Source organism: Cryptomeria japonica, chromosome 6 (assembly GCF_030272615.1).
Source record: "Cryptomeria japonica chromosome 6, Sugi_1.0, whole genome shotgun sequence".
NCBI classification, from domain to species: domain Eukaryota; kingdom Viridiplantae; phylum Streptophyta; class Pinopsida; order Cupressales; family Cupressaceae; genus Cryptomeria; species Cryptomeria japonica.
Window position 1 is genome coordinate 50087421 of NC_081410.1, and position 23369 is coordinate 50110789.

Here is a 23369-nt window from a genome sequence, read left to right on the forward strand (position 1 = left end):
ATTGCCCTAAAAACTTAGGTAAAACAAGTTTTCAAGGCAGATTTTCGTCTGTTTTTTTCCTCCCCATCGTCGACGCTCCATCTCTGCAACGCCTCCCTTCGGCTACAGGTAACGGTCGTCGCTCTTCCTTCATGCATTATCAATGTCCAATGATGGTTTAGCTCCTTCGTAGCCGCATATGCTTTGTCCATTGATGATTTCTTTGTATGTGGGTTAGGGTTTCATTTCAATGGTTTGTTATAGTTTAATACTACCAGAATCCTCAAAGAGAATGGCAAAAAATGGTTGTCTCTTCGTTTTCTTCAGCAGCCCTTCATTATTTTTCATTTCCCTTAATGGGTGAGCTGTTAAATGGTGTCTCTCTGTTTATAACACCAAAATAATTACGGAGAATGTAAAAAAAAATGATTATTGTTTGTATTTATTCGAAACCCTTTCATTATTTATGATTTCATATTGTTTATGATGAAAAGTGGGTAATGGAACAATATTGAAAGACTAAATGAATTCAACCACGAAACCCTAGCCTAACAACAACAAAGATCCACCATAACATATGAAAATTACCTAAGACAGTGAAAATCAACAAAATCACAAAGATTATACCATCACATGTCCAATAGGGTTTGAATCTCCATTTTTCCTATCTCCATTGATCTTGCTTGATATATTTGCTCTTAGATTTAATGTGTGTACAAGAGCTCAACAAAGAATGGAAATGTGGTTGATAGCTTGATCACAAAAGGCTTGATTGCATATAAAAGTTCGAATGCTAGTCGAAGAGGATTGATAATGAAGGAAGTATCTCCTTATATAGAAGACTCTTATAAGAAATGGAGGGATAAGATTAAGAGGTGTAAAAGATAAATGGTCGGCTAGGATTAGAGGGTAGGTAAAAGAAATAAGAAAATAATGAGAAGGTAGGTAGTGTAGGAATTAAGAGGCGGATGACATGTGTTATGGGTAAAAAAAGGCTAATGAATTAATTAAATAAATAAAGATTTATTTAATTAATAGAATAAGTGAAATTAATTAAATAAATAAAAGTATTTATTTAATTTAAGAAAAAGACAATTTAAATAAATAAAAATATTTATTTAAATGAGGAAAGGCTTAGAAGAGCATTAATGAATTAATTAAATAAACAAATATTTGTTTAATTAATAGAAGACTTAGGATTAAATAATTAAATAAATACAAATATTTATTTAATTAGACAAGACAATTTTAGGTGTCTACATTTTGCCCCTCTTTGAAACAATGCAACTTGTCGCATTGTTTCAAAGAAGATAAGATAAACTGATACAAAGTTGCCCCAAGATGAGAATGATATGCCCCCTCGAGAGATTGAATGAAAATGTCTGAAAAGATCGCAAACAATCTCTCGATAAGAAAGAAAGGCTATAAATGACTGACAAGATAGGATAGAGTGACAGAGTCACGGGATAAAGAAGACTGACTCGGGAGACTAGGGCTAGGGTAGTTTATAAGATAGACTACGAGGGAAAACATCCTCATTGTTATCCACACATCTAAGAGATCATATTGCAAAGAGAGCAAAGAGCAGTCAACAGTCAGCAGCGATGGCATTGGTGCACAGATTCGATCGCGTTCGCCGATATCAGAGGCCAGCAGATGTAGGAGAGCCAGTGAGTACCATAAAACCTCCTTCTACCTTGTTGCATTAATTATTGTCATAAATGCATGTTAGGTAGTTCAATAAATGCATATTAGGTAGATTGCAAAAAAATGTCAAGCGGGGGAAAAACGGGAAGGCACGTCTATGTTGATGCCAAGCGCGTCTAGGTAGGCTAGGTACGTCTGCGTAGAATGTAAACGCATCTATGGTTCAAAAAGTGTCTATGTCAAATGCGAGCGTGTTTGTGAAGTCCAAGCGCGTCTATGCAAGGCAGGCACGTCTATGCAGAACAGAGGTACGTCTGTGTGTTTCAAGCACGTTTGTGAAATGCAGAAACATTTGTGAAGTATGTAAGTGTGTATGTATCATGAGGGCGTGTTTATATCTTCAAGGAAAAATCGACAGTTCTATGATAAACATACGTTGTCTATTGGATAAGTTGTTGAGAGGATACACTCAAATAGGTCCTCTAGGAAAGACTAAGATAGCAGATGGGGCTAGGATTGACAATTCTATGATAGAACATACGTTACCAATCAAGAAACTACTCAAGAGGATACACTCAAGAAGAGACCCTAGGATAGGATATAGCGAGGCACTTTGTGATGAACATGGAGTACCAAAGAAATTGACAGTTGTGTGATAGAACATACGTTGGCAATTGGATTAGGCTGAAATTGACAATTATGTGATAGAACATATGTTGTCAATTGGATAAGCTACTCAAGAGGATACACTCAAGTAGGTGCCCCAAAAGATAAAAGTAGCACTTTGTGATGAACAAGGAGTACCACTAGGATAGAGTGCCATATGATAGATATAAGCACTAGGATAAAAAAAGCAACACTTTGTGATGAACAAGGAGTACCACTAGGATATTGTGTCATATGATAGATATAAGCACTAGAATAAAGAGCAACACTTTGTGATGAACAGGGAGTACCACTAGGATTGACACGTTTGATTGGCTTGACTACAAGAAGACCTACCGATGCTGGAGTCACAAGAGAGATTCCCTTCGACTCAGGGGTTATGAGCAGAGCTGACATTCAAGGATAAAGCAACCATTGAGGCCATGGGCTTTTGATACATTATGTATGTGCTTGAGTTTCGGTTGAACATGAGATTGTTGACTGCATTAGCTGAGACATGGCACTTAGAGACATGCGCATTTCATTTGTCGATGAGTGAGATGATAGTCACCTTAGAGGATGTGTACAGGATACTGCAGATACCGATCGATGGGGAGTTGGTTCCTTACAATCGAGAGGGAGACAGGGACGCACTGAGACGAGTATTTTAGGATCCAGGACTAGAGATGAGGGCAGGACATGTGGCTTGGGATACCATGACAACTACAGATTGGTGCTACCGGCGGTGCTAGGAGGAGTTATCAGTGGGTTCCTTTGACCAAATAGGGCAACACGAGGGTTGGTTGTGGGATGGGGGAGGACTCTAGAGACCTTGGTGATTGAGCACACTAGGTTTGCATGGGGGTCGTGTCTGTTGGCACACTTGTATTGTGAGCTGCATCAATTTGTATATCACGGATCAACAAGATTGGGGTGTGGAGTGACATTACTACAGATATGGGCTTATGAGCATCTTTTGATTACACAACTGATACACTTTAGAGGCAGGGGACATGGGCGTAGTTATGTGCATTTGTATGATATGATTACTTCCCAGCCACAGATTGGGAGGCTAGATTATTAGCATCGAGTAATTGATGAGATAGACAATGTAGTATGGAGGCCTTATCGAGACTGTGAGGAGTGGGAGGATGATGCAGTGGAGTTGTCGTATGTATTCAAGAGTACGTATCTGGTTGGGAGGACACCATATGTTATTGAGCGATAGTTGATTGATAGAGTGTGCAGGCAATTTGGCAAGATACAACGGATGCCACATGGCTCAGGGATGTATGCGCAGACAATGAGAGATGAGGCTCATTTAGGTCTGTTATTGTCTTACGATCAGGTAGTGACACAGATGTAGGAGATGGTTCTGATGCCTTGGGATATTTGGGCAGATGTGGAGGATGTAGGGATGAATGCAGAGTACAGTGCATGTTGGGCAAAGCATCTGTTTCCACAGCTGATAGATCCAGGGGACTCGATAGAGGGTGATGGTGGAGATGGTGGAGATGATAGTGGAGATGGTGGAGGTAAAGGTCGACGACGGAGGCGAGGGTAGTGGCAGAGAGGAGGGTGGCTCAAAGGAGATATGGAGGAGAGGAGAGGCAGGTGCATGTAGTGAGGGGTAGAGGTGGATTGCCTTTACAGGTGCCAGCAACACAGGTTCCCAGATAGGTACAAGGACAGGGACAGCCACAGGAGCAGCCACAGGGACAGGGGGAGGAGGGAGGAGAGGAGGAGGATGAGCTACTATCCTTAAGGGAGATCTACCAGGGATAGGAAGATGAGATCCAGGATCTGGAGAGGGATGGGGCTACGCTCAGGATACATTTGAGGGACATTAAGCGGGAGAGGGATCAGGCTATTCAGCGCTACACAGATGTTGAGACAGCATTGAGGGCAGAAAGGCAAGCAGCAGAAAACACAAGGGCTGGATATGCCTATGTTTTGCAAGCAGAGGAGGAGATAACCTACTGGAGAGACCTGTACTATGGAGTGGTGCCACCAGATCAGCGAGCTAGGAGCTTCCGAAGACCATCGCGGATGATGATGACCACTAGAGAGAGAGACAGGAGACATGCATCTAGTGGTGGGGTCATGGGTGCTCCATCACCACCAGATAGAGGGGACATGAGAGATGATCCTGGGGCGGGTTCATCCAGGGCTCAGACTCTGTCGAGGCCAACTGGCTCCAAGGGAGGGAGTTCATCATAGCCTTAGAGGACTCCCTATGTATCAATTTTTATACCATTTTTGTATGATGATGTAAACACCTTCGGGTGATTGTAGCCATATGTATTTTGATATCATTGTATCATGACACTTGTGATTTTGATATATATATATATATATATGAGATGATTTATCCTTGCGGCAACTATATGCACGTGTACTTATGTGATGTGGCTTTAATGTGATGCATGTGTCTATATGATGCAATTTATGATATGGATGCAAATATGTATATGATGAAATGCAATGTTTTTGTTCTTTTATGTTTTAAATATGTCATGCATATGTGAATGTATGAAATACAGATGAATATGATAATGCAAATAACTATTTACATGATGAGAATGTAAAATGTGCTAACATGTGTTGTGTGCAGAATGTGATGTAATTGTGATATCTATACGTATGTATGAAACATGAATATGTGGTAATGCAGGTGCAAACTACATGAAATACAAATATTTTTGGCGTGTCATTATACTCAAGTCATGTGATAGTAGGTTACACGGACTCGGGAAGGACAATGGAGGTCAATCAAGAAAGGGGGATGGAAGATAGAAGATATGGAAGTGAAAGATTTTCGTGTGCTTTATCATCATTGAGATTTATTATGGCAAATAGGTTATGACAATCGAGGTATATGTTCGACCCAGAAAGACATTGTACCCATTTGCATGGAGATCAGACAATTGCAAACAAGGAATGCCCCAGTTGACACTAGACTCACAATGTCCTCATATCCTTGGACAAGTCATAATATTACTAAGAGACAATCCACAGACAACAAAGAAAGATAGGTGACGATATCCCATCCTCACCTTTCTAGTCAAAGACATCCTGGAGATAAAATCTGTAGTCAGAGACATCCTGGAAAAGCTAAAAGACATGTCACCAAAAGATAAAATCAAAATAAAACCAAGACTCAACACCAACATCTATTGTAGTCCTCAAGTTTAGTGTCTCTTGTCACTTGTATAAGTCTATTTGATTGTGGTCACAATGTTTTCATTCACAAAAGGATAGATAGCACTGAACCATAATGTTGTCTGAGTCTGTTGAAAAAGTTGATTTGTTGAAGCCCATTGCTGCTCGTGTCTCATCTAAAACTGACTGAATCCATTAAACTGATACTTTATTGTGGAGAAGATGAAACTTTATTGTTGATTTGTGATGCAAGTGTTGTTTTATTGTGGATTGTGCACAGATAGACTAAATAAAATTGGAAGAAACTGTACTCCTCGGAACATGTGATGCTCTCAGTTCCACACCCATCACTAGACTTAGGATTTGCCTTAGCCACATATAGGAGCTGATTTATTATGGATGGAAAGGGGTGAAAAGGAAGGTTTATTATGAATGGCTAACCAAAATTAGATAGATCAATAACAAGCCATGATAGTGTTGGACAAGTTTATTATGGATGGATAGGCTATGAGTGTGTGAAAAGTGAAAGGATGAGATTGAATCCTGAATGAGGGAGGAGCAATGTCTCTACGCATGGCGTCGGTGACCCTATTTTCACCATGGTACTTGCCCAGGGCGCCACCGAAGTGGTTTTCACCATTGGACGAATTTATTTCTCTTTACTTTTTTTTTTGTGTCACAAGGTGCTTGTTTGCCAGGTTTTCACCAAGTAATGATTTTTTATTTTTTTTTGTATATATATATATATATATATATATATATATATATATATACATATATATATATATATACATATATATACATATATATGTATATATATATACATATATATGTATATATATGTATATATATATATATATATGTATATATATATATATGTATATATATATATATATATATATATATATACATATATATATATTGTATTTTTTTATTTAGATATGCTGAAGAGCTATGTGTAAAACCTGCGAAGGTGCATGTTGTTGATTGGATTTTCTAAAGGTTCGCCATCTGGGGTCAAAAGCTAATATGCACCTGATCCATAGACTACTGTGATGACATAAGGACCCAACCAATTTGGTTCAAACTTGCCCTTCTTCTCTCTGTCTTGCTAATTTTTAGGATTCTCCTTGAGAACTAAGTCACCCACCTCAAATGTGTGAGGATTTATCTTATGATTGTAGTTGCATTGTTCCTTGATTGAATGATGTGTAGCTCGAGTGACTATCTTCCTTGATAAAGGAACTGAGATATAATTACTAATGTGTGGACTATGTTTGCCCATATGCACGTCACCTAAAGAAGTTTGGGCATTCCTGATAACAAGGTCCCTCGAGGAAGCTCCCTTTAAGATCCATGATGTATCGCCATAAGAGAATGGATGTGTGGAACAAGTGGATGAGTTATGAAGGCTTATGATTGCAAAAATAAGTGACAGTATCATGACATGGAGACTTAGGATCAACAAGTATTCTTTTTTACTTAAATTGTCGAACTTTTGCCCCCAGTTATTTTGATATTAGGGGAGATCAACTCTTGTTCTTTTTCTTTTGTAGGATTTTTATCCTTGACCTTGATTTTTGCAGAGTCCAGTAGCTTTTGATTTTGATTTGTACTAAAGGACTTTTTTTTATTTTTTACTTTTAGATTTTTCTTTTCAAAGCTTGATTTTTGATCCCCAATGAGTAAGGGCTTTTGTGATTCTTGTTGATCCAAGTCTAGGAAAGGATTGGAAATGGAAGGAGTAGATGAAATGTTAAGGCTACGTGAGTTCTCAAAAGGGTTGGTGATATATTCAATAGATTCTTTGTTGGAACCACTCTTAGGACTATTGATATCAAGAGTTGCTTGCACCACTAGAGGATATTTGCATTCAGACTTAGTAGCCACAACACTAGGTGTTCACACCCAATTCCTTGCAAATTGTTTATAGATTGTTCTTGTCAACTGAATACCTTCGAAGATAGTGGGAGTTGATCAACATGAAATATATACTCACCACATTCCACGTCTTTAATCTTGAACTTTTCATTGATCTCTACTTGTTTTAATGTAGAAGGTTTCAAGGATTCAGGATCAACATATGTTGATGAAGGAGCAACCTCTCGATTGACTAGGATTGTTATTTATGATTTAGGTCACAGATTGTTGCAATAAATGAATGGGTTTGGATTAGCTTTGATGGTCACTTCAACTCCATTGTGTGGAAACTTGATACATCGATGATATGTTGAGGGAACAACTCTCATTTCATGAATCCATGGGCGTCCCAAGAGTATGTTGTATGTGAGATATAGATCAAGGACTTGACAAACCACATCCTTCGTTATTGGCCCAACTCTAAGAGGTAAAGTGATTGTGCCCTTGGAAGAGCACTCTTCGTCATTGTATGCCTTAATGGTGATTGCATGTGTGGAATTCACAACCTTTTCAGAATATCCCAATTACTTAAGAGTATTCAATGTACATATATTGAGACCGGCTCCTCCATCTATTAGGACTCATTTTATTCGGTGTTTGTGTAGGAAGGCTTCAATGTGTAAAGGTGCATTATGTGGTTGGCTTATGAAGGTGTCGTCAGCTTTGGCGAATGTGGAACGGAAAGGTATCCCACCATGGCTTGAAACTGGTCCATGTTCAGATCAGTGGGTACAAAAGTTTCTCTTAGGACTTTGTCTAGTATGGCTTTATGCGAAGGAGAGATACGCAATAGCTCTAGGATTGAGATAAGCGCGGGTGTCTTCCCTAAAGGTTCTACTAGGTCGTACTCAGGTTTGGTCGATGAGGAAATGGTGGTTTTCGCTGGAGCACCTTTCAAAGTGACCTTACCTCGTCGAGTTATGACATTACATTCAGAGGTAGATTCAGAAGAAGGTCCAATGCCTTTTAGGACAACTTTGGCTCTTTGGGTAGAACTTTCAAGCGTTTTGTCCTTTATGATAATAGTAGAAACATAGTTGTCCATCGAAATGTGATTAACAGTTGAATCATAGTTATAGGATGCTTTGGTATAGTTGGCTTGCTCATCTGTGGCTTTGGCTTTACCCTTGTCATGTTTAGGGAATGGTTCCTTAAACATCTCATGTTCTTGATTGGATGTATGTCCTTCGATCTCAATATCACCTCTATAAATGAGATCGTGTATGATGTTCTTCAAACAATGACAATTTCGTGTTTTGTGTCCCTTGCTCTTGTGATATTCATAGTACTCATCGTCATTCCACCAATTTGGTTTGACCTTTGGCTCATATGGAGGATTGTTTGGAATTGTTATTATCTTGTTTGCCACTAGCTTCTTGAAGGCTAACTCAAGTGGTTCTCCCAATGGGGTGTATTTCCTTCATGGTTTTGAAGTTGCTTGAGTATTTAATTGGATGTTTGTAGAACTTGATCCAAAAAGAATGATTTTGGGTCTCACTGTGTTAGCATCAACAACACCATCATTTATTGTATTCTCGTTCTTGTTCCAAAATCATGACTTGTCTTTTCCTTTAAAGTCCTCTTTGTTTTCTTTGAATATCTTTGTTGGTCCCCACAACTGGAATGGCAACTAGGTAATAAAACACAATTCAGAGATTGGATATCCTTGAATAGCTAGCTTTCATGTAGCAAAGGCTCATTTGCTTATCAACCAGGGACGTAAACTTGAAATAGGCCGGCACTGTATGTGCACCAAGTTCATATTGCAACCATTCTATGCTGTGACTGAAAAGGAGATTCTTTGAAGAAAACATACAAAATCTTAATGAACTAAAAACTAATCCGAATTCACAACTGGAAATTACTTAAACAACTACTGCTAAATGATAATGTTATGGCAAGCGAACATGAACTACTCTGTTGTTGTGGCTGTAGGAACAGACACAGGAACTATTTCCAGTGGTTGCAGGAATAGACAATTGTCGAAACAACTACTACTATAAATGGAACTAACTAGAAAACATGAAGGGTTACTCACCAAGTGGCCCCCCTTGAGTGAGCATACCCGAAACTTTCAAATTACAATTGTTGAGCTTTCAAAATCACATTGATCTCTTTATTCCATTTTGACTATGAAAATACATAAAATATCAAAAGACTGAGTATTACAAATATTATGGTCGTTCTTCTCTATCTCGAGAGGAGAGAGAGAGAGACCTCTTTATTTAAATGGAAACTTATAATAGATTCCTAACTGATCAACCACATTCCTACGGAATAGGCGAACATGATTTATTTAAACAAAAGAATAAGAAGTCAACACAGGAAAACATAACAGCATATGTCCTGCAACTGAGAAAATATAGCATGACTAGCTTCCTAGATCTAAGCTCCACTAAGAAAAATTATCAATGTTTCATAAATCATTCTGCTGAAGAACCGGTCAAGTGGCTTTGATCTCCCTTATTATTGATTTCCTTTAACTGGGTCTGCATTGCGGCTATATGCTCGATACTTCTTTAAACCGCCACTTAGTCTTTTCTTTTCCTTCGCCGACCTTGCATCATGATGTTAACGGGCACAACAAAGATGTGTATATACTAATGCTAACATGATATAATTTAAACCATACTTAAGATTGATTTTATATATTTGCATAGATAGATCATTTAAAAACCATTATATGACAACCTTAAGTGTAAGTCAAATCAGTTTCAGAAACACTTAAAAGGTATCAACTAAGAGGGTATCTTGATCCAAATATCATCTAACCACAAGACCTAGGTAGGAGTATTATACCAAAAATCTATCAAAATAGAGCCATTATTTAGGCTCACCATCTCCCCCCAACCTAACTTCTTGTTGATCCTCCAGCAATAGGAAAATTCTGAATTAGAACATTAATTCTGAAATTGCCAAGAGTAACCTGCCCAGAACCACCTGTAGACAAACTCCAGTAGAATCCTTTCATTTTATCCAATCTCGTCCACCTAGTACATTATGTTGCTTCACTGTATGGTGGATCATTATCCCTGCATCCCATCAGTGGCCATAGGAGGATTGGAGGCTGAAAACTGAGAGGCAACCAATGTTTTCCCTTTGTTCTTCCCAAATGCATATATTTGGGTGCTCTTTGTAGTGCGACATGGTAGTTTTGAACAGAGTGTGGCTCAGGTTGCCTTAAGTCATCTGGCAGGCTATTCCATCGTTGGATCAAATGTCCTGTTGCTACTTGTCTTCCCTTCGAGCCATTTGTTTATATTTTCTGTACACCTCCTCTCTTAAGGGTAGAATATCTTTTGCAAAATCTGGTTCATATACGATCTTTTGCCAGTCAAAATAGAGTCTTATAGGCTCTCTTGATTCAGCCTTTAATGGCAGTGAAAGGTCAACCTCTTCCTTTCTATGAAACTGAAACTGTTCTCCTCTTTCTATTTCATTCTACATCCATGACATGAGAGCTCTCAATTGGATGTCTCTAATGTAGAGGAGATGGTTCCAATCGACATCATCTGGTACAACATAGTTATGTAAATAAAATTCATAGAGTAAGTTCTTAATGGTCGTAGGAGATGTCTGATAAACATTGTAGAATTCCTTAGGTGTATGCAATGAGGGACTTAGATCCCTGACAATTCTCATCATCTGGAAATTGATATGCTGCTCTTTTAAATACAGAGAGTAAACACGAGGAGGTGCTCGACATTGCATTAGTTGTGGTACCGTACTGGCTATCGTTTCCACCCTAGTTTTAAGCTGAGCAATTTCCTCGTCCTTTTGTTCAATAATTTTCTTTTGTCGGTCGATTATCATCTGCATTTTTACCTTTTCCAATTCCCACTCCTAATAAAGGGCAAGGGCCACTGCATCGCTGGTAAGGGAAGTAGGTGGTTTATGAATAGGTACCCTAGGTTTCATATTTTCAACTTTGCTCCCTACTTCAATAACCTGTTCTGCAGCGGATGTTAAGCTATTCAACCTTTCAAAACCTACTTCTACCTGCGGCTGCTCAATGTTTTGTAGTTCTTCCTCTTCATGCAGTTGCGGTTCTTGTTCTTCACATAGCTGCGGTTCTTGTTCCCTTTGGATTTCCCTTGGTGGAGAAGGAGGAGCATCATTGTGAGGTGGACTGTGTGGCTCTTGTTCTAGAGAATCAACCAGAATGGTAACATTTGGCTTTGCTGATTGATATTGATTTTTAAACTTTTTCTGGAGCCTACCATTGCTTCTCTGAGATTTCCCTTTATCGGCTACAGGACTACTTCCTATAGCTAACTCCTCAACCACCTCAGTGGTTATAGGAGAAGCTATTTTTATAACTTTCCCTTTCTTGGCCATAGGAGAGGGTATATTCTCACTTTCATTTTTCCCTTCCTTCTTTCCTATGTCAGCTTGTTTTTCTTTTCCTTTTTCCTTTCGAATAACAGCCCTAGTTTTTATTGGGCTTTGAGAAGGAACCCCTACTGTAGCTTTTTCTTGTAAGGGTTCCTTTGTTGTAGGAACATTTTGTTCTAATGACATTCTGGAGGATGAGGGTTCAATAGGGAAACCAGGTTTTTCAAGATTTTCTAATTTTTCCAGGTCTTGAGATGGAAGTGGTTCCTCTAAACCCGCATTTCCTATCCTAAACATTCTAACTTACACAAATTCATACCAAGACATTGGAGAGACATATCTTAAAGACCTTTCAACCAATAGCTTAATTAGGCAATGATGAGAAATAGAGTGAGGCCTACCTTTCTAGGTTTCAGTTGTGCTTATAGAAAGAAGGTTGTACAATATGTTTGGAACATTCATCCTTCTCCTGTGGCGTAGATGAATTAGAATCTTGAAATGATGGGAATGCAAACATGAGAACCTTCCTTCACAGGTTAAATACTTCAAGAAATATAATGTTGCAGCTCTCCATTCAGGCAAAAGAGATTCTCACCTAGTTCCCTGTCTATCTATTACTAAAGGTGGGTCTCCTTGCCGTGTAAACTCTGCTCTTGCACTTCGTGCGTTCTTAGATTTTGGGTATTTTTCTCCATCTGCTGGCAACCTAGTTACCTCTACAATCCATTCCTCTGTCACCATAACTCTCAAACCTTTTACCTAGGCTTCTCCATCTGAAAGTGTACAGGTAAATTCCCTTGCAATTTCTTCATTAAATTCAGTCAGGTTTAGAAAATAATCCAGGCACCCACTGTTGCAGAATATTGGCTCACAATCTTGGTCCTATAGAAGGACTTCATGAACTGTCGGCTCATGACGAACAGGCGGACCACCCATTGCAGCTATGACACTTTCCAAACTCTAATGGCGTAAATTTGTCTAATTACTGCAACTAAAATATGCTCCTACTTGGCCAGAACCCAGCTGCAATACTAAAACAACTCTAGGTAGACAGAAGGATAGAGTACATAATATCATCTCAAACTAAAACAAATTTGAAAAATTAAAACGCAATCTGGGATGACATACAAATTTCCTACTTAGAGGAATTATTAACGTACTTTCCAATGTACTTTCCCCCCAACCTAAGGTTAAAAAGGTGTCCACACATGCGGAGGAGGAGTGAAAAGGACACTATGCAAAATATCATAATGATAGTTGATATGGTTAAATTATATACATGTAACAAAAATAAATACACATAAGCGTACCTGACATCACGCGATAATATCTGCAACCGAGGACATTGAGCCGCCATGCATGGAAAATGAGGTGGAAATGGGTGAAGAGAGTGGAAAGATACGAGCGAATACAAAATGTATGTTTATCGTGGAGAAATGTATTTCCTTGGGAAATGGAAGTATTTATTATGAGCATGCTACAAAGTTCTGGGATGGAGAGGTAACGACAAAGTCGTCGCCAGTTGCTGCAGGAATCTCGGTATCATCGGACGTGGAAAACTGCTGCAAAAATTCTTCCTTGCTGAGAGGCTTGTGATACAGTCGCAGACGATGACCGTTGACTAATAGTTTAAATTTGACAAGATCAATTGTGGATAATCAGACGACACCATTAGAGAATGTTTCAACTATCTCATAGGGTCCTAACCATTGTGTTTGCAATTTTCCCAAGTTATCTTTTTATCTTGAATCATAGAGAAGGGCCTGATCACCTGACTTGAATGATTTATCTTTGATATAGCGATCATGCCACTTCATGTGCTGATTTTGAATGGATTTGGTGTGTTGCAGGGCTGATTTTCTTATCTCATCAAAGGCATTAAGCTGTAGGAGCCTTTCCTGTTGTGCTACAAAAAGACTCATATCCAAGGCAATGGTCGTTCTCAAGGTCTTATGCTCAAATTACATAGGCATCATTACTTTTTTTCATATACCATCTCAAAAGGTGTAAACCTCGTTGTGGTTTTCCAAGTGGTTCTATAATCTCATACTGCTTCAAATAACTTGCTAGACCAATCTTTGCGGTTAAGAGCTACTATTTTGATCAATATTGATTCAAGGTCCATGTTAGTGATTTATGCTTGTCCATTAGCCTAAGGATGATAGGGAGTGGATTTCCTATGCCTGACGTTGTATTCATTAACCAGGGTGGTGATTAAAGTGGAAGTGAATTGTGCCCCTTGATTTGTTATAATTTCTTTGGGAACCCCATACCTAGTGAAGATATCTTCATACAAAAATTTTGCTACCTTATTATCCCTAGCACGCTTGAATGCTTTGACCTCTAACAATTTTGTGACATGGTTGGTACAAACTAGAATGTATGACCAACCATTTGATGGAGGATCAATTGGCCCAACAAAGTCCAAGCCCTATTTGTCAAATGGTGTAACAACCACCTGTGGGTGTAAAGGCATTTCATCTAACCGAGTTGGTCTTCCCATTCTCTGACATCTGTCACATTTCTTGGTATATTTGACTGCATCTTTGTGCAAGGTTGGCCAATAATACCTTGTAGTCAATATCTTGAGAGCTATTCTTTTGGCAGCAAAGTGACCTCCACAAGGCTCATCATGATTGGTGTGAAGTATACCATATGTCTCATCTTCTCTAACACAACACCTCATAACTTGTTCAGGTCCTGTATAAAATAAGCAATCTGTTATCCATGAGAAGTTGAAACTATTTTCTACTAGCAATCTTTTTTCTTTTGGTGAGAAATGAGGAGGTATCTTGGTAGCTACTAAGTAGTTAGCTATGTCAGCATACCATAGACTGCTCAAAATAATTGAAAACAAATGCTCATCTGGAAAAGAGTCATCAATGGTTTTAGTATTATCTGGTGTTTGAATTCTAGATAGAAAATCTGCCACCACGTTTGCTTTACTTGGTTTATCTATGATAGTAATGTCAAATTCTTGCATTAACAACAACCATCTTGCCAACCTACCCGTAATGTTGCTTTTGTTCGTGAGGTATTGTACGGCTGCATGATCAGTATGTACAAAGATTTGATAACCAATTATATAGTACCTGAACTTATTGAGGGCATAGATGATAGCTAACATTTCATTTTCAGTGACATTATAGTTCAGCTCTGGTCCTTGCAAATTTTTACTAATATAATAAATTGCATTTTCTAAAACTCCTTGCTTCTGCCCCAAAATGGCTCCTATTGCAAAATCGGAGGCATCTGTGTGAATGTGAAAAGGAAGAGACCAATTCGGTCCTTTAAGCACAGGGGCCTGAGTTAAGTCTCTCTTTAGTTTAGAAAATGTCTCCTCACATGTAGTTGTCCATTCAAACTCAACATCTTTTGTTAATAGAGAATACAGAGGTCCTGCTATTTTACTAAAGTCCTTGATAAATCTCCTATAGTACCCTGCATGGCCTAAAAAGTTTCTTACATCCTTTTGTTTTGTAGGGTCAGGAAGAGCAAGTATTACCTCAATTTTGGCTGGATCTACTTGAATGCCTGATTGAGAAATACGATGTCCCAACACTATTCCTTCTTGCATCATCATAAAGCATTTTTCACTGTTCAGGGATAAATTATGATCCTTACACCACACGCAACACTTTGGCCAGATTTTGTAATGCCTCCTTAAAGGTGGCCCCATAAACAGTAAAATCATCCATGTAAATTTCCATACAATCATGGGATATATCTGAGAATATACTGAGGACAACCCTTTGAAAGGTTGCAGGAGCATTACATAAACCAAAAGGAAGAACTGAATAGACATAAGTACCCCAGGGGCATGTAAAGGTAGTCTTCTCCTGATCTTTCGGAGCTATTCTGATCTGATTATAACCACTGAACCCATCAAAAAATGAAAAATATTACTTTCCTGCTAGATAATCTAACACTTGATCTATGAATGGAAGTAGGAAGTGATCCTTTTTGGTAGTAGTGTTGAGCTCCCTATGGTCCACACAAACTCTCCATTTCCCTCCTTTCTTTGGAACTATAACCAGGTGAGACACCCATTGGCTGTCTGAAATTGGGTAAATGAATCCTACATTAAGAAACTTTTGTAGTTCTTCTTTAACTATTTCTCTTAGGGCAAGATTGATCCTTCTCTGAGGTTGGCTTACTGGTTTACAATCTTCTCTGATATAAATCCTATGGGTACATAATGTAGGGTTTAATCCCTTCATGTCATGATAGTCCCATGTGAAAGCTTGTTGTTGGGCTTTGAGTAGTTCTATTAATGCCAATCTCTGATCTACTGCTAATTGACTATTGACATTCAGATTTCTTCCTGAGGCAACCTCTACTTGAGTGACTAACTCAACATTTGATATTTTAGATAGATAAGAGGTTTGAACCTCTTGTGGTAATAATGTATTAAATATGTCTGTGGCTGCAAGATAATCTAAAGAACTTGCAGACAGAAGAAGAAAATGCAAAGGACTTGTTGGCATACCTGATGACTACTGGGCTGCTCCATAATGATTTCTTATGATGTTAAAGAGTACTGTATCATCCTCTTGAAGTGCTATGAATGGTTCCTTGGTTAACATCATTAGTTGTTGAACATAATCAATTTCCTTTGCTTCTCCTATATCTGGCCATATTACTTGCTCTTGATTAAGTTGTGGTTGTGTTGGAGAATAAAGTGCAAGAGTTTTAGTAGTAATACCATCTGAAATGGTCATGTCTCCTTATCTGCAACCTATGTATGCATCAGTTGTAGCAAGCCAAGGTACTCCCAAAATGATTGGATATCCTCCCAATGTTGCCTTAGGAGAGAGTATTATAAAATCAACTAGGTACTCCCAAGAATATAATGTGACAACAATATCTTCAACCATCCCATCAAGTCGGACAGTAGAGCTATCAGCAAGTTGCAGGACCGTTGGAGTTGATCTAAGACTAGTAATGCTGAGCTTCTGCATGACATCCTTAGTCATCACATTTATGATTGCTCCTAAGTCTATCAAGGCATTTTAAATTTGAGTTCCATTAATAACTATCTTCACAATAGGGCTACTTGGGTCAAAATATTCAGGGACAACAATTTTTCCCAACATTATATCAGCCAATTGTCCCACTACATGGACTGCTTTTGGGTCCTTTTTCTTTCTCCCAGGTTTCTTCAAACATGCTTCCTTAATAGCTTTTCCATATATGAGAATATCTTTAATAGCTTGAAATAGTGGAATCTTTACACACATATGTTTTAACTGAACAATAAGATCAAAAGCTATATCATCATGCTGCCTAGACACTTCTAACTACAATCTTTGAGGAAACAGGGGAGTTCTTACAGGTGTGTCCTGAGCAAGCTCCTCAAATGGTAATTTTGTTATGACTGGAGGAGATGGATTAGGTAGAGTTGTTCCTGACTGTAAGTGAATATCACTTATATTGAGAGTGTATGCAAGGTAGTTATTAGGATTAGTTGAAAAAACTTGTTGTTGCTGCTATGGTTTGTTATTTGGATTTGGCACATGATGTGTTGGTAGTTGGGTTGGCTTGGGTGAAGTAACATTAGGAGGTTGTTGGGATTGTTGTTGTGGTTGTAGGAAACCTGATGATTGGTTTGCCCATTGTTGTCCTCCCCTCCATTGTGGTGACTGTTGCTAGTTACCTAAAGGATGTGGCCAATTCCCTTGTGGTTGTTGTCATTGAGAGGAAGAGCTTTGATAATTAGGCCAAGTATTTTGAGGGTTATTCAAAGACTAGGGAGCATAATTTCCAAAATTTTGGGAGTATGGTGGTTGCCATTGATTATTTTGTGCATTGAAATTCATATAAGGATTAGAAAATGACAATGGATCTTGTGGCATACCTTGTCTTGAAGGCCAAGGCCTTCATTGTGCAACATAGAAGAGTTGTTCATCATCTCCATTGATAGGCTTGAATTCTAGGGAAATCTGTTGACTATCAATTTTAGCTAGCAGTTTACATTTACAGTCCTTCTTTTATTGACAGTGAGGACAAAATTTTGCGAGCATAGCTTCCACCTCCTCATGCTCTTTCTTGCTTGGAGTGTATCCAACTGAGTAGCCATATTATTAATAATATCCTCCTTAAAATCCTTTAACAAATGAGTTATTTCTATTCTTGAAACTGTTGAAGATGCTTTCACAATTAAAGAACCAGGCCTATAGTGTCTTCCCCTCTTAGCTGCAGCTCTGGAGTACTTATGACAGATCTGTCTAATTTCATCCCATTGAACTTGAGTAATATCTCCTCCTCCCATGAGGTCTAATGAATCAACACAATCTTCATTGATTCCCTTTAGAAAGATCAACTTCATGGATTCTTCACTCAAAGTTCTATGCTTAGATTTCCTGACACTGAACAAAAACCTCTTCAAATAATCTTCCAAGCTTTCATCTTCTTTTTGTGTCATCCTGAAGATATCATCACCATGTCGGTCCATTCCCCTGCAATAGTCTTTATACTTATCCAAGAAGTTTGTCCTCATCTCCTCCCAAGTAGTGATTACATCTCTTCCTAGACTCATAAACCATCTCAGGGCAACTTCTTTCAGAGTAGCAGGGAATAACTTGAGTTTATGGGCATCAATGGTGTAATCATAACTCCTACAAAGGATGTCAAATTCAAACAAAAAGGTATTTGGATCTTCTGTTACCAAGCCATGATTTTGGAAGAGAAGAAGCTGGTATATTCTTCAAATTTGCATTATCATGCAGGTCAGGAATGAGAAACTCAAAAGTTGGGTTTACAAGCGGAGGTGGAGGATTTGCTGCCATTGGTCCCTGATAAAGGACTAAAGGTAAAACATTTTTCTCAAGGGGTTCATTTACGAAGTCTAGGTATCCTTCTGATAAATTAAAAACACCTCTATTTCACACAAAGGCTTCTGCAAAAGGGTTTACTTCAGGTGCTTGATTTGATCTTATATCTTGAGTGGGATGCGAGGGAAGAAATATTCCTAAAGCATCTCTTCTCCTCATATGCATGCAAATTAATTCAAAGAGCTAACTAAAGACTTAAAACTAATGGTTACAACAGGTTCTCAGTTTGGCACCATCCCCGACAACGACGCCAAAAATGTTGGTCCTCACAACTGGAATAACAACTAGGTAATAAAACATAATTCAGAGATTGGATATCCTTGAATAACTAGCTTTCCTGTAGAAAAAGCTCATTTACTTATCAACCAGAGATGTAAAATTGAAATAGGCCAGCACTGTATGTGCACCAAGTTCATATTGCAACCATTCTATGCTACGACAGAAAAATAAATTCTTTGAAGAAAACATACAAAATCTTAATTAACTAACAACTAATCTGAATTCACAACTGGAAATTACTCAAACAACTACTACTAAATGATAATGTTCTGGCAAGCTAGCGAACAAGAACTACTCTGCCACTATGATTGTAGGAACAGACACAAGAACTGTTTCCAGTGGCTGCAGGAACATACAATTGCCAAAACAACTACTACTGTAAATGGAAACTAAATAGAAAACATGAAGGATTACTCACCAAGTGGGGCCCCTTGAGTGAGAATACTCGAAACTTTCAGATTACAATTGTTGAGCTTTCAAAATCACATTGATCTCTTTATTCTATTTTGACTGTGAAAATACATAAAATATCAAAAGACTAAGTATTACAAATATTATGGTCGTTCTTCTCTATCTCGAGAGGAGAGAGAGAGACCTCTTTATTTAAATGGAAACTTATAACAAATTCCTAACTGATCAACCACATTCCTAAACAAGATTTATTTAAACAGAAGAAGAAGAAGTCAGCACATGAAAACAAAACAACATCTGTCTTGTAGCTAAGAAAATAGCATGACTAGCTTCCTAGATCTAAGCTCCACTAAGAACAGTTATCAATGTTTCATAAATCATTCTGCTGAAGAACCGGTAAAGTGGCTTTGATCTCCCTTATTACTGCTTTCCTTTGATTGGGTTTGCATTGCAGCTATATACTTGGTACTGTAAAGCGGAAAAAATCAAACCCTAGTTGTTCTCCCCTCCCCAACTCCAAGGAGAGAGAAGGGAGGTCACTAGGGTTGATGGTTTTCACTTAGGAGAGACTTTACATTCAAAAGAGGGGTTGAAACCCACAAGATCCAATCCCACACAATGCAAGATTGGATTCTAAATGAGTTTCAAGGGTTAAGACATCAAGGATACCCTCTTTTGTAAAGAATATAGATAGAATGATTGAACTAGGAATGTATGTAGAAGCAAGAAAGATTCACTTGTAAACAGAGATAGGGATATGGGATGAAGCTGCGGACCTGGAATTAGCAGTAAAATGTTGAGACGGTGCTGTTCTGCAAGTTTGAGCGAAAGTTGACGGGACGATGGTGCCCAATGTGCACACGGTCCTCCAAAAAATCTGCGAAACGAAGGGGGACCTCTTCGTCTCTGCACAAGGATTCCAGATCTTCAATTACAGCCGCATACCTGCAACCTACACACAGAAAAGAGAGGACGATTGGGGGGTTAGGGATTAGGGGTTTGCCTTTAGGTCAAACCCCCGTTTTGGAATTAACCAAGAAATGAGAATACTGTAAATGTAAATGTTTGTAATGTAAACAAGTATTGATACCTTGTTGTAAGAATGTTTGTATTCTTACATGCGAAGGTGTAATGTATGTTATGTGTTATGTGTTGTAAGTGATCTCCTCTTCAATGGTTGAATCCTTGTCTTGAATGCAACACCTAGCCTTGAATGGAGACTTAGAATGCTCAATTGCTTGAGGGAATACTTGAAAGCTTGAATGTTTGAATGTTTGAATATCGCTTTCGCCTCTTGCTCTTGCTTATTTTCTTCCTCCCTTTCTAGGAGAGGAAAAGTAGTTTATATACTTGTCAATTAGGGCTGATAGACTGATTTTTCCGACCTTAGGCCGACCTAGAAACAATATTTTCCAATTTGCAAACTTCAAGACCCGATGCCCAAAAGGAGACCGGGCCCAAAATAGGGCCAAGGATCAGGGCGCTGGGCGCCATGGTCCCACCTCCCGGGACAGCAGGGTGCAAGGAGGGATCATGCCAAGGTGCAGAAAAATGCAGTTTTTGATGTCACGAGTAGGTTTCGGGGTCTCCATTCAAGTTCAACATTGCGCCGCCATCGTGAAAACCCAAATGCAGTCAAAATTGTAAGTGTCACAATTTTAGGACGCTACATTTAGCCCCCACTTTAGCGGGAGTATAAGCGTACGCTCATACTTCCGGTAAAGTACAAGGAAACAACATTGAGAGACTTTCACCACGTCAAGGAGGCAAGATACACCAATCTCCTAGTGGACTAAGGATCTTACGACTTCGATTGACAAAGTAAAAGGGAAGATCACGAGGGAGAACCATGACTATCAGTAGTAAGGTTCCCTCACTATGAGTCATGCAAGAAAGATATCAAAAATTTTCAAGGCAAAGCTAAATTTGTCAAGAAATTTTCAAGTATCTTGAAAAGATATGAACGAGATGTATGCCCCCCTACGTTAAAGCGATCACACATGCCTCATCGGGGGTGATTGCTTTAAGGTAGTGATACATATAAGAAATGAGAAAGGAGCACGTTATCACAAGGATTTAGCCCCCAAGTGTGAGATAAGCCCAAGGATAATAGACACAAAACACAAAGCACAAGGTGACTTCGCTTTCCTCGGGGTCAGTATGCTGTATGATAATTCATGTATATCATATGTATGTATGCATAATTGTTCTTCATTCCCCAATCAAGGAAGGTCACCTAGAAGAAGGGAACACATGTGTCTTTTGAGTCAACATGAGAGAGACCAAAAGAGATCTCAATGCTTTGCATCGTCCTCAAGTAGACAAAACTAAGGACAACAAATAGAAGAATGAGAATAACACATAGAAGAAGTAACAAAAGAGATCAAGAGAGGAGGAGAGAGTCTGCTATGCTAATGAAACTAGTCTAGCACGTCATCTACCCCCCGATCTTGCTGATCAATATTTCAGGAAGGTAGGAAACATGCTAGAGGAGGAACATCCAACACAGCAGATGGAGCTATCATAAGATCCAAACAAGGGCTATGTTCATGTTCCGAGCCACGTTGTTCTTGTCTAGGAGCTAGGATAAGTGCTTTAGAAAATTCGTTAGATAAATGGTTATCAACATCAACATATTCATATTCACTATCAGAATGAACAGAAGTAACATTTTCATCATGAATAACATTTTCATCTATATCATCATCAAAATTTATAAAAATAGGATCTTTAACTCGCACAGGATCAAGACCATCATGCATCTTATGTTTAGGAGATTTCGGCTCAATCTTCGGCTGAGGAGAAAATGGAATAATACTGGCTGAAGGTGTTTTTGGGGATTGCAAAGTTTGAGAAGCAGCTGCCTGAGCTCTAAGACGACGCTTTCGTCGGCGTTCACGTGCAGAACGATTTCGTTTAGTCTTAGTAGGAAGTTGAGAAGATTGAGGAGGAGGAATGTTCTCATCCTTTTCACTTGGGTGTTTAGGTTGTGGTCTCTTAGGTTGAATAATAGGAGAAGAGGAAGGTCTCTTCTCTCCATAAGAGGAAGGAGGAGGAATTGCTCCATATAAGGGAGGAATATTTGGTTTAGGAAGGAGACCAAGTCCATCATGACGAGGAGGTATAGGTGTACTTTTAGGAAGTTTATTAGTCATAGGCATAGTCACATTCATAGGGATGGGTTGGGAATCTTCTTGAGGAAAGACATTAGTTTTATCTTTCAAAGGAAGAACTTCCTTCTCAAGAATGATAGGAACATCAAATTTGGGTGTTCTAGGTTCACTTAGAGATAGGATCATATCTTTTTTCCACCTTTGATAAGATTTGAAAAGATGATCACTTCACGGAGGAAGAGATTGGAATTGTTCAGGCCAAAAGTAATCAATAGGAAAGCTAGAAGTTCTTTCAGCTGGTTTAAAGAGGCTATGATTGACAGTAACAACTTCACCATTACGGGGAAATTTCAAACACTTGTGAATAGGAGAAGCAATAGCTTTCATGGAAGATAGCCAAGGATAGCCTAGCTTCACACGAAATTGTTCAGATGATGGAATAATAGCAAAGCTCACATCAAGGGATTTGTTATGGACCTCAATAGGTAATGTAATAGAACCAATTGCAGGAGAAGAAAATGCATCAAATAATTTCACAACCACATTTGTTTCGTCATAGATCACTTGATTCAATTGCAAAGTAAAAAGAAGTTCTTCAGTAATGATATTAACCATACAAGAAGGATCAATAAGCACTCCACGGCAAGGTGTATTCTTGACTTTTGCAACTATATATAAAGGACCATCAGGTGCCCTGATAGTTTCACTGGAATCAAAGGTGATGGAAGGTTCTTTAGGGATTTTCTGCTGCTCTACAAAGTTAATCACATTCGGAGTCATAGACACAAGATCATCAGGTGAGACAGAGGAATCATTAGTATCAATCGCATTAGAGGTATGAGAAGGCAATGGATCAGTAAAAATATTAAGATTTTGGTTAGGAGGAGCTACAGATGTGTTGCCTTTATCATTCACACCAGAAACAGAGATAGTATTATTATCAATCAGATCTTGAATTTTAGCCTTTAAAGCAAAACATCTTTCAGTATCATGCCCAGGATGACGATGAAATTGACAAAAAGATTTGTTATCAAAATAGGGTGAA